Genomic DNA, 16,263 nt, shown 5'->3' on the forward strand with positions numbered 1-16,263 from the left:
CGATCTATCTAATTATCTTGTGATATCTGGTTTACGTAATTGAGAAAACTCCTGACTCCACACATTCAGCCTCATTATTAGGAAGGGCTTTTTCAGCGGTGAAAGTAAGCGTGAATTTTTTCCGTCACTGGCCGCATCGGACACCTGAGCGACGTGTAAACGCCACTCGGCGATGCTTAGCACACACGCGTGTATTTCCACTCCGGGGAATATATTCCTAGCGTTAGAGCCTCGTGAGCACGAGAGACGTGACGTTGCAACAATCGCCGCCGTCCCTCGCTCGCCTATATACCGTCCGTCTTTTTCCGAAAGGGAAAATTGCGACATGCCCCAGCGAAAACATGACGCGGCCTTCGCATTCCGTTGTTCTCTCTCTCTCTCTCTCTCTCTCTCGTCGCGTTTTCCATCCCCCCGGTTCTCTCCTTCCCACGATTCCCATCGTCCAGAGGGAATGAAAATCCCGAGGACGTCGCCTGTGCGGCGTCAGTGTGTCAGCCGGCGGGAGAGACAGTCGTTCGAGTCTCCGGTCATCCCTCTTTTCTCCGTCCTCTCTTGCTATCTACCGGGCATGAATTTGTGCAATCTGAGTCTTTAATACTGTGAGTGGTTTTTGCTTTTATTAGAACGGTAAACGCGCGAGACACGAGAACGTAGATTAAACGACCCTCTACGGGACCTCGTTAAAGGATCCTTCCCCGCTTGAGACAACGACAGTTTTCGGTAAATGATACCGGCGACGCCAAGTGACTGCATCGGATCGGGGTCCCCGATACCCGTCTCTTCCGGGAACAGTACGACGTCGGATCGCTAGCTAATAACGTTTAATACCGAAGTTAGGTTACGACACGAACGAACGAAGAACTTAGGGTCTCGTCGACTTTGAGATAAGTTTGCGCAGTGCCTCACCTCTCGTTTGTTCTCTCGAAACATCGCCGGCATCGCGTCGTTACTTTGTACAAAATTTTCAGCACGTTCGCGCGCGCAATAGCTTTAGAACTTCCGAAGGGAACGAGAGGGTAATATAAAGGGGGAGGGAGCAGGGGGAGCAAAGAAGAGAGAAGGTGAAAGAGAGGGAGAGATATGGAGAGGGAGAGCGAGGCTGGAAATGGCGAGAACGAGCACGTCGCGTGATATCGGCCGGTGATGGATGCAGTCATTCGAAACGCGGAGCAGGCAGCAACCGCGACGACGATCCATTCGATCCGGTCGATCCGTGTAATTAAATGCCCACCGCGTACCCACCGCTGGGTTTCTCCACCGCACGAAAGTGTACCCCGTGGTTGCTGTAATCCATCCACACTTGTAAAAGGGCTCAGATATAGGCCGATACAGGCGGCGTCGATTCACCTTAAGCCGGGTCCAGACATCGTATACAATGTATCGTAATATCACCGTATCGTATCATGATATTTTCTTATTAAAATACGGATATGTTGGTTATGTAATGATAAGCCAAGGCCTTGTTTTCAATCTATAAAATACGGGATACGAATACGGATTGAAAACAAGGCCTTGGCGTATAATTATAACCAACATATCCGTATTTTTATAAGAAAATATCATGATACGATACGGTGATCTGATATTATACATGTCTGGACCCGGCCTTAGATCAGGCAACGGTTAGTGCGAAAAAGATCATCGCGACACGTACAGACGCACACACGCAAATACCCCCGTCTGAATAATTTAATAAATCTTCGAGTGATATCGGCCGAAAATAAGCGTCTCTTTCGGAATATGTTCATTAATTTTTATCACGTTTATCACTGTGCATTTGTCACTCGGATATCGACTGCATTACTCACTAATATTGCTCTATATCGTTACAAATATGGCGATAACTAATTCGTCGCGACAACACACGGTTAATCAATATTGCCGGACAATATGCACTGATGAAATTAACACGTGTATTGACGTATTTTTATTATCCGTACCTGTATACCCTAACAAAAGAGCGAAACTAAATATTGACGCTCATAAGTGCGCGTGATTAAACTGACCATAATAATTATTTATGCAAAAGATAGGTATGAAACGCACGCAGCGATAGTTGCGATCATTTATGAGGCTGCGCGATGTTTTGGAGCCCCAATTAATGGCATTTCGAGTGTCCGCGAAACGAATTTGAAGAACCATCAGAAAGTACGCGGCTTGGTCATGCAATTCTGTAAGGCAGTTACGTGTTAACTAGGAGTTACCGCATTGAAAACTATAAAAAAATATAGTGACTTAGTATACCACCAGTTTAAATAGCGAAACAAATCGCGAATTTGCAGAATAATGTTTATTTGAAAACAAATTCGGAAATTGCCTTTTAATTTTTCGATAACTAAAAGCGCTGATATTTTTATCGCAGAAAATTTCGTGGAATTTAATAAAGATGCGGAAATCTGAAAATTAAATCGTGCTTAAATAATGAGAGCGATTGGCGCAATGGAACGGAAAGATCTTCTAATATATATCCATTTACCAATTGTAATGTACCATACGAACAATTGATTAAATACAAGTGCAACTTAAAGTAAATTTTATAGAAACTCAGGAAAATATCTCTGAATAAAGAATTTAAAGCTTTCACATATATATAAAAATTTTATCTAGTAAACTGCGTCAAGAATGCACAGTAGGACATCTCGTACAAATTGAGATTGTTAAAATATCACCGCAGATTTCGCATGCACAAGCGAAACGTAAATATTTAATGGAAGATTTATCGTGGAGAAAGAAGAAGAAAATAAGAGAGAGAGAGAGAGAAAGCGCGAAGGCAAGAATAGGAAGGTATATACGCAAGACAATGGAAAAAGTTGGAAGAGGAAGAACCGAGCCAAGTTTCGGTCGTAAGAGAGACAAGTACCGAGATCGCCGAGGTCGTGCCAATATTCGTGAACGCAGTCTTTGGTGAAATGCAAATTCACTAGTCGTTCGACTGATGGACTTCTTTGGAAATATACGGGAATGAGAGAGAAAGAGAGAGAAAGAGAGAGAATTGCAGATGCGGGATTAAATTTCTATTAAATGTGGAACTGAAACTTTTAATACGTTGCAGTCGGCGAAATTGAATTGTTATTTCGGTAATCGTTCCCATAATCCTGCAGAAAGGGAGTTAATAAACTCGATAATTATGACATTACGCTATTGTCATTTTTACTATAGTAATTAACGTCTGACAAATAAATTTTCAGCCTGCCGTTATTTGAAATTATGTATTATTCTCTTTGGTGTCATAACGGGTTTTACGGAATTTATCCAATTGTCAGGTCCTTTTCGTGGCTTAATTAACTCATTCACTATCAGCTATTTCAATCGTGAATATGGTTTCTCAAATATCTAATAGATTTGAAGCCATTCGATATTTTTTACACAGTTATGCAGCTATGATTAGCTGCAATGGTCGGTCGGCGTTATATTTGTTTCAATCCCAATTGCACAATTCTATTGTCATGCAGAAACGACTAACGAATATCAGTATCCAATTATGTCAACTTGTTCGTTGCAAACGATTATAATCCGCGCCTATAAATCGGAATGTATGCTAATACCGGCATTAATACGATGTATCTTTCTGAAAGCAGTAATAAGGTAATTGCGTGTACAATTGCAGCACAATAGAACGGAATATTCGCACGGCTGATAAGATTGTTAAATAATACGACGCAACGGTGTTACTACGCGCCGGGGCGTATTTCAGAGGAAGCCATATTCGCTCCTCTACTATCTGGTCTATGGATATCTTCTCGGAATGACGCGATAACGGACCATCGCGAGCCGTACAGCTTCGTCGATCGAAGCTTCCCGTTCCACTCTTTACTCGCCGTCAACACGTACGAGGTAACCCGCGTCTGGTAACCGAGAATCGTCCGTTGGTTCGTTCCCGGTGGACTCCAAATGAAAATCGGAAAAACTACGGGCGAGGCGAATTTAATCGGAAAGTATACGTGTAAAAGCACCGTGTAATAATCGTGCATTATCACATGAATCGGAACTACCAGAACTTTTCGAGTTATTTTGACACTCTTTGGTTGTATACTTTAAAAACGTTATGTGTGTTTTGCGGAAATAATACATCCTCCGGCACTGATATACCGCTACATCATTTGATTTAAATGTCACAAGAAAACATCTCGAGGGCAAACACATTTTCTCTTCTTTGCAGTCTGCAATGTTCACAAATCATTTGAAAAGAGATAACAAACCCATTAAAAATTTGCTAGTACTTTAACTTTACTGCTACTTTAACGTGAATTTTAATAAGACATCAATTATTTATCGTATCGAAAAATCTTTTAGACGACAGTTATCCAATTTTGACGTAGGATTATATGAATAAACAACATAGAAAAAGACCATATCGATTTTATTTAATAGCTGTAGTATATTATATTTTACTGTAGTTATATATTACTGCGTATTATGATTTATTAATTATATAGGTTAATTAATGATAAGTATTAATAAGTATAATTAATTATAAGTATATTATTGCATAGTTTATGAGCGGGAAATCGAGATACATATAGAAATTGCCGTGCGATAAATGCGGCGTGTGTTGCGTGTTAGGTTTTGGTTTTGCAGCAGTTACGCGAGCACAATCTAGCAGGGGTATCTGAATTTGCCTAAAAGCCTCGCTGGATAGTATCTGGGCGCTGCGCGTTCGCTACGGTCCACGCAATCCTCATAGTTTGCATCGCGAGATCCCCGGCATATGGACGGCACACTTCGGCCAACTATTCCCGGTACGGGAATCTCCTTCGCTTAGTGACGCATAGCCGAAATCTGATAGTTACCGCCATGGAATGAATATGCGATACGCGCGCGATGCCCATACTGACGCGTACACGGCGTGCCCGGCAAGTAAATGCCAAGTTCCACCAAGTGCCTCTGTCCGATAACGCATATACCCGCTCGCGCGAGAGTACCAAATGGATAATACGCGTTTTGACTCGATCACCAAATCCGGCTAATTAGTGCAGCGCGGTTGTCACGATACTAATCGCACTTGGAGACAAATCGAACCATCGGACGCTGTTGGGAATTGGTCTGAAATTCACACGCGTCAGCTTGAGGTCGAATAGACAACGCAATTATTAACGAAGAGGATCTCGAAAATGTATATGTTTTCTCCTAAAAAGTTATTGCTACGCAAAAAAAACTTTTTGACGAATTTTTTTCCAATTTTACGACAGCCGTACCTTAGATCTTGAGTCATAAAACTGTAACTTTTATACCTATATCCGCTCCATAAAATATTGTCAATTTCGTTAGTATTTCTATTCATTGTACAGTTTTAGAGTTTAAGTTAAATATAAAAAGGAATATATATTTTAACGTGATATTAACCACATACATCATATTTCCTGAATGTTAAGAATGGCACAGAATTAGAATTTTATGCAGTCTCGAAATTTAGAATCGATATCTACAAAATTAACGTATTTCAGGCATAAAAACAGATTGAAACAGACTGAAATAGACTGAACGGTGACTTTTGTTTGATGAACGTCGAATGAAAAAATTGTAGCAGCCAATTTTGATCCGTTTAATAATAGAACGTGTCAATTACAAAGGCTCCATTTCCGAGTTTACAACGCGTCCGAATATGTACTTGTACAAAAATTTGAAAACCAGTTTCTATCGCCGAAATATCGGGGAGTACAATTGCGATTTGCATCGGACTGCCTCTCGACAAAAAATATGCGCGCCCGCAGTGCGTCGAATAATGGCGAGAAAAAAGAATAGAAGGTAACAAAAAATAAAGTAGAGCGAATGTCGTACTCGGTGAATCGCCGCGGACCCTTCTTCACGCGAATGCATTTCGAGCATAACACGCGCGTGTATTATGCGTTCGAATAAATTTGAATGCGAATGAGGACGCGATAAAAAAAAGAGAGAAGAAGAGGGAGGGGAAACAAAAGAAAGACGGAGACAGAGGGAGACGCGAGAAGAAACAAAAGGAAGGATATATCGCGAGTAATTTTGATGGGCTCGACACGTGTGCGACGTATCTCGAAATGAGAAGAAATTGGAATAGGTCGACATTCTCTAGATAATGATCGGGAGCTGCCAATTAATCGATCAGCGCTACTCCGTAGCGCTCACGCTCCTCTTTATCGTCTGGGTCCTATCTTTTAATTGGAAGGACAGCACACCGGCCGGTCGGCCGACCGGCCGACCGGGCGGATTAGCCGGTTCTCTTGACTTCGAAAGATCAATAAAAGCTGCCCGAGAGCTACAGTCCAAACCGTGTTTCCCGCTGGCAACGTCGACCTTATCGTCGCCATTACCGTGGAAAATGGCATCCAGTGCGCGTCAATATTTTTCTATGCCGTACTGTTGCAGCGAGAAAGACCAAGTCCGGAGCGGATCGTCGACTTATCTCTGCTTCCCGCGCTTCGCCTGTTTCACGCGCGCGCCGTTCTTACTCGCTCGTAAAAAAAGCCAATTAATTAATTATCCTAATCCTCAAAGATCCTTACCCGATCTCTCTTTAGTCTTCTCAGAAAAATAATGTTTCTTTATTACAAGGCTCTTCCACGTGTCACGTGCGAGCTAAAAGATTAGTAGACGGGAAGGGACGTATAAGGGAACGCGAAAATGACTGATAGAGGAAAAGGCCCATCGTAATGGCGAGTGTCGTTTGTAGTCAGCCATTGTGTCGAAATGCAAATCGCTCGATAGCCGGCGGCGGACGGAAATCATGGACCGCGTCTATGTGTGTGCGGCTTCTCCCCGCTGCGCCGCGTCGCGTCGCGGGAAAAGCTTTCTTTCTGGCGCTGCTACCTCTCCACTGCTCCGCGCTCATAGAGGAATCTGACTCGTCAGACTGGTTTATTAAATTTTCACGGTACGGCGGACACGTTTAATTTTACTTTGTATTGATTTTACCGCAGAATGGGAATACGGCGCGGACGGACGATGTAATTCTTTTCCACAGTCTGTGCGGAGAGTTGAACCTCACACACAATGCGCGACGATACGAAGCTCCAATCGACGGTGTACCCAATGAAAATTGACTCGTCCCTGCGTCAATCAATCGATTAATAGTCGAAAAGTACACAGCGCGTGGCTGCGAAAGCCGCCGGTCGTTTTGTGCCGCGCGCAAATGTACATTATGGGTTCGTTGGGGAAATATTTACAGTTACCCCACAAATCGTTCGAATTCGAAAAATTATTAAAAAGGACCGGATATATCAATAAAAGTCTGTCAATAATTGATGAATAGGTGACCGTTGACCCGTCTACACAATTTTCTCTTCGTCGAGCCATTCCCCCTCAGTTCTCTCAGATAAAGTGTTTCGAAACATGTGTGTAGCCGAAGCCATCTCGACCGGACGATAGGTTTCCGAAATTAGAAAATACCAGCACGCGTTGGCCGAGAAACAATTATTTGTTGCAAGCGTCTCATGAAGTACGTGCTACGCCTCGATGAAACTGTTACCGTACACCCGTACTGTATACCCGTCCGTAAAATGTCGCGCACGTTTCTGGCGTTTCAGTTTGTTCTGATACAAGACTGGAACCGAGTGTCTCGGAGGCGAGTCAGTAAGATAGGGATAAAGTTTTGATAAATATCCTCGAGAATGTATCACAATGATAGCACTTCCCCGCGCGTAAAAGTATATCTACAATTATATTGTAACCGTGTAAGATTCTCGCAGTTTTCTTCGCTCCTCGGGTGAGAGTCGATAACGCTTGGTTAAATCTTTAAAATCGTGACGGAAATTTAATAAGTATCGGGACACGCGATATCTTTCCAATATATAATATAGATACGAGATCTCGCCGAGTGATCGAGATCGTATTATACATTGGCGTATTACCAAAAAGCGATTATGAGCCTAGAAATGAGAGATTACAGGCTGAGATATAGTTACGTCCTTCAGACACGCAATGCCCACATGGGCTGTTTTTCGAGACAGCATAATGGAGATGTAGCGTAACATGCCTGATGTGCTTATTTTAATGAGAGTCCGGCTGGTAGAAGTCGAAACTTTTCCCGATAACATTGCCGGCACCGTCGAGCTTGTAAAGTAGTTAAGTCGACTTGTGATTTATGGCTGATACAATGAGTCTGCTTCCACTTGTATATCCTTTTTTTTTTATCAATATGAATGAGACAAGCGGGTATAATTCCCGGATGTGATTACTTAATAGAGTTAGGTACAGTCGTACTTCTGTATCTCAGCATTCCTCGATACGTGTGCTTCCTCCGTTTGACAGGTTTATTGAGAGCAACCAAGTCGATATTCTCTATTGGAGACGTACGTTATAACATTATTAATAATACGTCCTAACGCATATATACGTAACAATACATATATTAACGTATTTTCACGTGACGTAATTTCTGTCCTTTATATCACTTTATTGAACCCTTTGTTTCCCAGCGGAATATTGATTCCAATCTCCCTAGTCTTCGATTTTTTTTTTTTTACGTTATCATTGTAATAATAGATGACAATAGGAAGCCTTGGGCACGTAGAAAATTAGTTCCGAGCATTACTGCAGGAATAGTCGTCGGTCCGGGTCGTCGTAACGTCGTTGAATAATGCATTCTCCGTTACAGCGATGATATTTACAAACGAATACTTCAAAATACAGATGTAATAAAAGCAACAAATTATTCATACGAAATGCAAGATATGATTCTCTCCTTTATGCTTTTTACTTCAAAATAAAAGCGCGTTTGCTTTTATCTTCTACCATACATAAAAGCGTTTGCTTTATTTCCATGTAATCCAATATCTTTCTCGATACCTAAAGCAGCGCGAACACAATAAATACACTAATATCACCTCGGTGTACTGTCAGAAGAAAAGACAGTGCTTAGCCTCTAAAGCGTAATGACAACACGATTAAGCGACCGTATCGTTAATCTCACGCAAATGTATCTTTACGAAATATTATTCAGAGAGCTTGCAGTATTATGTGTATGTACATGCGCGCACGCGACGCAAGGGCGTTGATTATCCCCGTGTAAGACCTCTCCGTCCTTCAGTTCTCCTCGTAATTAAAGTCAAAACATGAAAAAGAATGTCCTGTCACACACGGCAATTCCATTTGGCTACCACGAATGTCTCTGATAATTAATAATCCGAATGAATGCTGCTCGCCTTTATGCGACGCGGTAAATTTCGATTATAATGATTAGAATATTCAATGCTATTCCGTGCAATTTAGAGTTTTTCGTCAGCGATTCTAGAAAGTGTCTAAGTTTCTAAAATTAATTAGCATATTATATTTATATTACCTCATCTAATTAGAAGCAGCAATTAAGGAAACCGAGAAGAATGCGTTTGTTAGGCAAACATAGTTGTGTCACTAATTTAAATGCATACAGGAAAGAGGCGTTATATTCCTCTTTGAAAGATCGTGTCAGCGCGTTCCACAAAGGATCTAATTAATGATATTAAGACTCCGTATTATCAGATTAATTGAACGATCTCTCTTCTGTTGCGTTTCAGTTTTTATTATCAATGAAAACCGCAATTTAGTAACAAGGTAGCAAGGTGGATCGATGAAAAGCGTACGGCGATAACGCATTCTGTTCCATTGTTCACGATTTTTTGCCTCTCTACTATAAATTCTTTTTATACAAATTACAGTAATAAAATAACTTTTTTTTATTTGAAAATTTTTTTTATGAAATCTGAATTAACAATGAGACAAAGCTTTAAGCCATATCATATACGTATTCTCATTTATGCATTCTCATTTAATTATTTTGCGTAATTGGAAGAAAATTTCAGAGTTAAGGCCAGAGCTCACGGAAAACCGTAAGCATTAACATTTAAGCAGTAAGCAAGCCGATCAATCACAGATGAGAGTTTTAGTTTCATCCACAACTTTCGACTGATTTGACCGATTCGCTTACTGCTTCTATTTTACTGTTTATGTTTTCTGTGTGTCGCGGCCTTAACAAATTGTGGGTACAGTGCTATACACAATACATATCGGCAACGGGAAGAATGTTATTTCATAGGGCCGGGTAGCTTAGTGGTAAAAGCAATCGCCTGGCATGCGAAAGATCCGGGTTCAATTCCCGGTCCAGTCCATCGCGCTTGATATTTTTCTCGCTCCTAAACAACGACACACTTCTTCTCCGTCTCACCCTGGGACGAGAGAACCGGAATTAGTATCCCCGGAATTTTATCAAGTCGGGGCGTGTGTACGTGTGCATACACATTCTATAATATGTTTTCAGCTCTGATCTTGCGACAGGGCGCCGTACTTGTTGAGGTGTTTGAGCTTGCGAATCTCGCACATTTGATAATATACATCTGCATTTTAGTCTAGAAAATAGATTTTCTCGGCGAGGTTGGACCACGAAGCGGAGAGGGGTGACGATGTGTAATATTGATTGCATGTTGTTTGATTCCGTCGAAAAATGCGTTTTCAGCTCTGATCTTGCGACAGGGCGCCGTACTTGTTGCCAAGGGAGAGCTTGGGTGTTTGAGCTTGCGAATCTGGCACATTCTATAATATACACTGCATCCTAGTCTAGAAAATAGATTTTCTCGATGGTTTCTCCACGAAGTGGAGAGAAGCGACGATGTGATATTGATTGCATGTTTGATTCCGTCGAAAAAGGCGTTTTCAGTTCTGATCTTGCGACAGGGCGCCGTACTTGTTGCCAAGGGAAAGCTTGGGTGTTTGAGCTTGCGAATCTGGCACATGCGGGTCTCATCCGCATGTAAACCAGGAAGGTCCTGAGCGGAGGATATTAACGTGAACTGGATAGCTTAAATGGTGAAGAGCAGTCGCCCGGAAAAACGAAAGTATTCGATTCTTGGAATCACCCGCGCCCTTTTTTTTTTCTTCGTGCAGCGAGATAAAAGTCCAACAAGTTGTTAAAATATATTTAGTAACAAAGTAATTTATTTTCATATACCTATTCTGCTCCCCTCTGTTAATTTTTTATTAAATTAGCGCGTGATAAATGAGAACGATAACACATGAATGGCATCAGATCTTCGCATATATTATACATTTAAACTCTGAATCAATCATTTACATACTTTCTCTTGTCACATATCTTAAAATTTCGCTCTAACGCGAAATGACTTATTTTTCCATTACAAGAGACGAGGAATAACGGAAGAAGCAGTATACACAAGAAAAAAGAGGAAAAGTCGAAAAACGTGTATATCATATGGTATAATTTCGGAAACTTTTCTGTGTGTCGCGGCCTTAACAAATTGTGGGTACAGTACTATACACAATACATATCGGCAACGGGAAGAGTGTTATTTCATAGGGCCGGGTAGCTTAGTGGTAAAAGCAATCACCTGGCATGCGAAAGATCCGGGTTCAATTCCCGGTCCAGTCCATCGCGCTTGATATTTTTCTCGCTCCTAAACAACGACACACTTCTTCTCCACACTGCAGACCTCATTCCGGCTGATCGATACCACTTTGAATTTGGTGAGCGAAACATCGCGCGAGCTGCGTGCGGGGCCCCAGCGAGGCGCAGGAGGAACGCAGTGGAAGGGCCTTCATGATTAAAACTTCTAGACTTCGCCATTCAACAATTTCTTATCGAATAAAAATTCTCCCAAAGGTCCATGCGTTTGCATCATTTTACCTGGAGTTGAGATTTTCCCGGCAAGATCGCGTTGCCCTTTGTATTGTTCATCCAAGAAATCGCTAGTGAGGTAGTCCACCATGCAAGTGGTAGTCATTGAAGGAAGATGATTTTGGGTTTTCGCAAGTTATAATTATGCCCCAGCGTACCCGACATTACGGTGCCTTTCGTTCAACTGAAGCGGATCGGATCAGGAAGATCCTGAGCGGAGGATATTAACGTGAGCTGGATAGCTTAAATGGTGAAGAGCATTCGCCCGGAAAAACGAAAGGATTCGATTCTTGGAATCACCCGCGCCCTTTTTTTTTCTTTGTGTAGCGAGATAAAAGTCCAACAAGTTGTAAAATATATTTAGTAACAAAGTAATTTATTTTCATATTTATTTTCCGCTCCCCTCTGTTAATTTTTTATTAAATTAGCGCGTGATAAATGAAAACGATAACACATGAATGGCATCAGATCCTCGCATATATTATACATTTAAACTTTGAATCAATCATTTACGTACTTCCTCTTGTCACATATCTTAAAACTTCGCTCTAACGCGAAATGACTTATTTGTAGTTATTTTTCCATTACAAGAGACGAGGAATAACGGAGGATGCAGTATACACAAGAAAAAAGGGGAAAAGTCGAAAAACGTGTATATCATATGGTATAATTTCGGAAACTACCCTTTTTAATTCCCCGCAGCTCCAGCGATTACGTCAGGAAGCGCCAGTGTATTCGCGCATTACTTCTCATTTCTGCGAGATTTATTTGACACCGCGCGTCGGTGAATATCCGCGCGCCTTCGTATTCGAAAATAGGTACATATTTCATGGCACATTTCGCTCTCTTACTCTCGAGGATTACCAGATTCTTGGTCCTTTTTTTATATTCTGCTGTATTTGCTTATTTTGTGCGCGTGCAAATACATATAGGGTACGGACGCAGTTGTGTCTTTCTCGAACAAGTTGATAAGATAACACGATCTCGATAAGAACGGTGCATAAAGCGTTTATATGGAAAAAAATTAGTTATTATCGCTTGTAGCGATATTTTGTAGTCGCCGTACGTTATCGCAAATACCGCGGTGCGTCGCGTCATCAAATTATTAACAGAGAAATTTTGCTCCCACCAGCATAGATCCATCGTATCTCGGCGTTTTCTTCGGCGTTTACATCTGAATTTTCCATCATCCCTCTGAACTCCCCGATGCACTTGGCGCAAAGTTTCCACTCACCTCTAGAGATTGTAAACAGTATAATAATGGCCGTTCTTATTACAGGCTGGTACAATGGGAGTTTCGGGAAAACTTCTGAGATTTGCCATTCCTCAGCGTTCTAATTAGTAATGCTAACGAAACTTCGCGGAATAATGAACGCCGAAGCAGTATTGAATCAAGTGCTGTCGCATGTATTAACATGTGTCAGCGCCGCTGTTCAGATTTTGCTAGCGAAGGGTATCATTCTCGTTGTTTGCCTTACTTAAATTTACACGAAACGGGGTGATCCGATGAAAGTGAGAAGACACACGCGAAAGTATCGTTCGTAACTAACGTAGTGATATAACGCGTACAAAATGATCTATAAATTTAATTAAAGCCTTTTATGAAGCAATATTAACAGGGCAAGAAAATTAAGATACGGAAAATCTGTTTTTTTTTTTTTCTAAAAGTAAAGTAGAAATTAATTCACGATATTAGTAAGACCGAAACGTTAATTAAAGTAACACGTATACTTGCAGTCCATCTTCAATAATCATATTTCTATATTTTGTAAGAACAAACGTATTAAATAATATTAAAATAATTCTTACTGCATAAAATATTTTCAGCATATTTACATATGCTGTAATGATTACGCGCTATAAGACGGCACTGATAAGTAAATATATAGGCGTAATAGCAGGGGCTCTCTATGTCTTACAGTCCATTTACCTCGGATGTACCGAGTTCTTGTCATCGTCAAGTATTTTCGTTCTACCTAAGTTTGTGTTCAGCGGGTTCGGCCACCTAAGTTTTTGCTCTTCAACCTCAATGGATGTGTCGATCTGTTAGGTCGACGTAGTATTAGCTCCTCTCAGTATCATCGAATAGCTCTTTACCTTCTCTTTTTCAATGAGGAGAAATTTCGTGGATACGCGTTGTAGGAATTTAAAAACGATGCTGGCTGGAATTCTCTCCCGCTCCCGCATTCTTATGTATGTTCCCGCATCTCGACGTACGCGGAATAATACGGTAATTCTTGCGCTACAATACATGTAACAACAATTATTGTGCTCGAAATGAAACCGGAAATTCTACGAACAAATAGCATTTGTCCGTAGAAGAGGGGAAGTGAGGCTTCGCTCGAGCCAATAAACCGTATTTTCGCGGTCTGCTCGTCCGCTCAAACCAGATTATCGATACTTCGATTATTCCACTTACTGCCTTAACGATGTTATTGTTTGTTCAATCAACGACATTATCTGGACAATCGTGCAACTAACCACACCGGGGCCCGCGCGTTATGCCCATCGCAGTTCTCTTTTCTTACCCCCTTGTTATAAAGAATGTAAAGACAATATATGCGGATTAACAGAAAGCTTTACGGAAACGCGGTAAAAGAATGCGCGCGGGTAATTTTAATTGAATGTTGCCCCGCGAAAGAGGTACAATCGAAAATCGATGCAACGCGCATCGTAAATACGTGTACTCTGCCAATGGTTTTACACGCGAAACGTTACGTATAAATTTTACGTCTCTCCCTCCTCACCTTCTTATAGCAGAAAGTTAAAATAATATGACACATCAATATGGATTAGCAGCATAATCATAATAATATAACCAATTTACAGAAATATCAAAAGCACATAACGTATGTGTATTTTCGATTAAACGTCGCGTCGCGAAAATACAATCGGAAATCGATAAAACGCGGCGCGGCGGCGACGGCGGAGTAAACGTATATACTTGGCCAATCGCTTTATGCGCGAAACCGTGAATGTTACGTTAACTCGGTATGGAAATACATCTCGTATTTCTTCATGCCGCCTTTCCAAGAGGTTTCTCTAGAAAATTTGCCAGATGCGGCTCAGGGATGGTTTCGCTCGCTCGCTCGCTCGCTCGCTCGCGGTCTCCTTGGGCATCCCACGGGGGAGAGAGGGGTTTGTATCAAAGGATCTTTCCTTATATTACGACCTAAGAGGCTTCCTTCAATAGATTATGGCAACGTTGCGCTATTGCAACTTGCTATAAGGAGCTTATAGCTCCTTGCTATCAGAGACATTGCCGAGGAAAGCGATCATGCCTTTTGCCTTGACGGACATTATCAGGTATCGATGCTGTCAATGCGAATATATATAGCCGGATGCTTGATGCGGTGAGACCGCCGCTTTAGACCTGGACATGCAATTAATCGCGAGTTAATCAAATTAGCGGCTATTGTCCTTGGGAACAGTTGGGACCGCGATCGAAGTGTCAACCGCAAAGGGGATGACTCTAGATAGTTTCTGTGAAACAATTTGAACTTCTATCGCATTCCATCGTACACTGTTTTCCCTCCCGTGAGCCATCTCTAAGCTCAATATTTTCAAGTTTATTTTCTCGCGAATAGAAACGGTCTATTTATAATGCAAAAAGGTGATCTTTTAAGTTCCTCTGAGAGTTTTCTGTTTTTAAAGATTTTAAAAATATCGCGCGTATTTTCGAATGGCTCGAAAGTTTCTCAATTATTTGTGTTAAGATATTATAACCGACAATTTGCTCCAACTTATCTCATTATTCCCTACGAATTTTAATAATTTCCAAACTTGACAATTCAAAACTTAAATCAATCAAACGATGACGAATTATGATTCGCGGCTCGCTGTTTGATTCTCCATCCCGTCATTGTTTGATCTTACCAACGTTTTTGAAACAGATTTATCCGTGCCGCGCCGACGCGACGTGCGGCAGTAACAAGGAAATATCGTTCCACGAATCGATCCGCGGCGTGAAAAGGTCACCGAGAAGGGGTCGTCGCTTGTCGAACGTGGCGGATGCCGTGTCGATTATACCGAGCAATGTGGCCGCATGAATATGCGCTCCAAACGAGAAACACTGGGATTTCGCGATGCGCTACAGAATTCGGCGACGTGCAACGAGTCGCGTACTTGATCAAACTTGAATACGCAGACCGATATATTCAAACAGAAAGAGTAATTCTGCAACATTATCATACCCCCTGCAATATGATATATTTATATTCGACGTATCAATGATGAAAATCAACGTCCACCTCGGTGTATTTTCCGAGTATTTTGGATATTTATAATAGTCTAGAAAATTAACGCAATCGCTATATTTATATAATTTAGAAAGTTAATACTTTCAAAACCTAATTATAATATTGGACCACGCGATACTTGGATGAAGATATTAAAATTTCACAAACATTTGACGTACACATGATATATCTACATATATATGGGAATGTAAATATGGATGTCTCAACCTTATAACTTTTTAATGTCAAATTTCTGATTCGGAGACGAAACTCCTGATACCAAAACGTCATAACTTTCAAATAGGAAGCGTTCAACTACGGTGAATCTGCACGACGAAAGTTCGTACGCCCAGATTTGGTGCGCCGCACATATTGCTGGTGTATGGTACCTACGCCGTGCAATGCTTTAGGAGGAAGTGGAGGAAGCCCTCATCTGACGACCTGCCA

General features: G+C 41.4%; 1 protein-coding gene, 1 long non-coding RNA gene and 1 other non-coding gene across 3 annotated transcripts in view; 2 read left to right on the top strand and 1 right to left on the bottom strand.

Moving 5' to 3' along the window:
• The window catches only part of LOC139768328 (uncharacterized), a 126,121-nt gene that overhangs the window by 66,429 nt on the left and 43,429 nt on the right, over positions 1-16,263 (bottom strand). The window lies entirely within an intron of this gene.
• LOC139768304 (irregular chiasm C-roughest protein) overlaps positions 1-16,263 on the top strand; it is a 132,513-nt gene that overhangs the window by 54,560 nt on the left and 61,690 nt on the right. The gene's annotated exons all lie outside the window — the stretch shown is intronic.
• On the top strand, positions 9,986-10,057 carry Trnaa-ggc (transfer RNA alanine (anticodon GGC)). Its single transcript has one exon. It is a non-coding gene; the product is annotated as a tRNA-Ala (tRNA).

This window comes from Temnothorax nylanderi, unplaced genomic scaffold (assembly GCF_030848795.1).
Source record: "Temnothorax nylanderi isolate EJ_2023f unplaced genomic scaffold, tnyl_v1.0 TNYL_tig0015_pilon, whole genome shotgun sequence".
Classification (NCBI taxonomy): domain Eukaryota; kingdom Metazoa; phylum Arthropoda; class Insecta; order Hymenoptera; family Formicidae; genus Temnothorax; species Temnothorax nylanderi.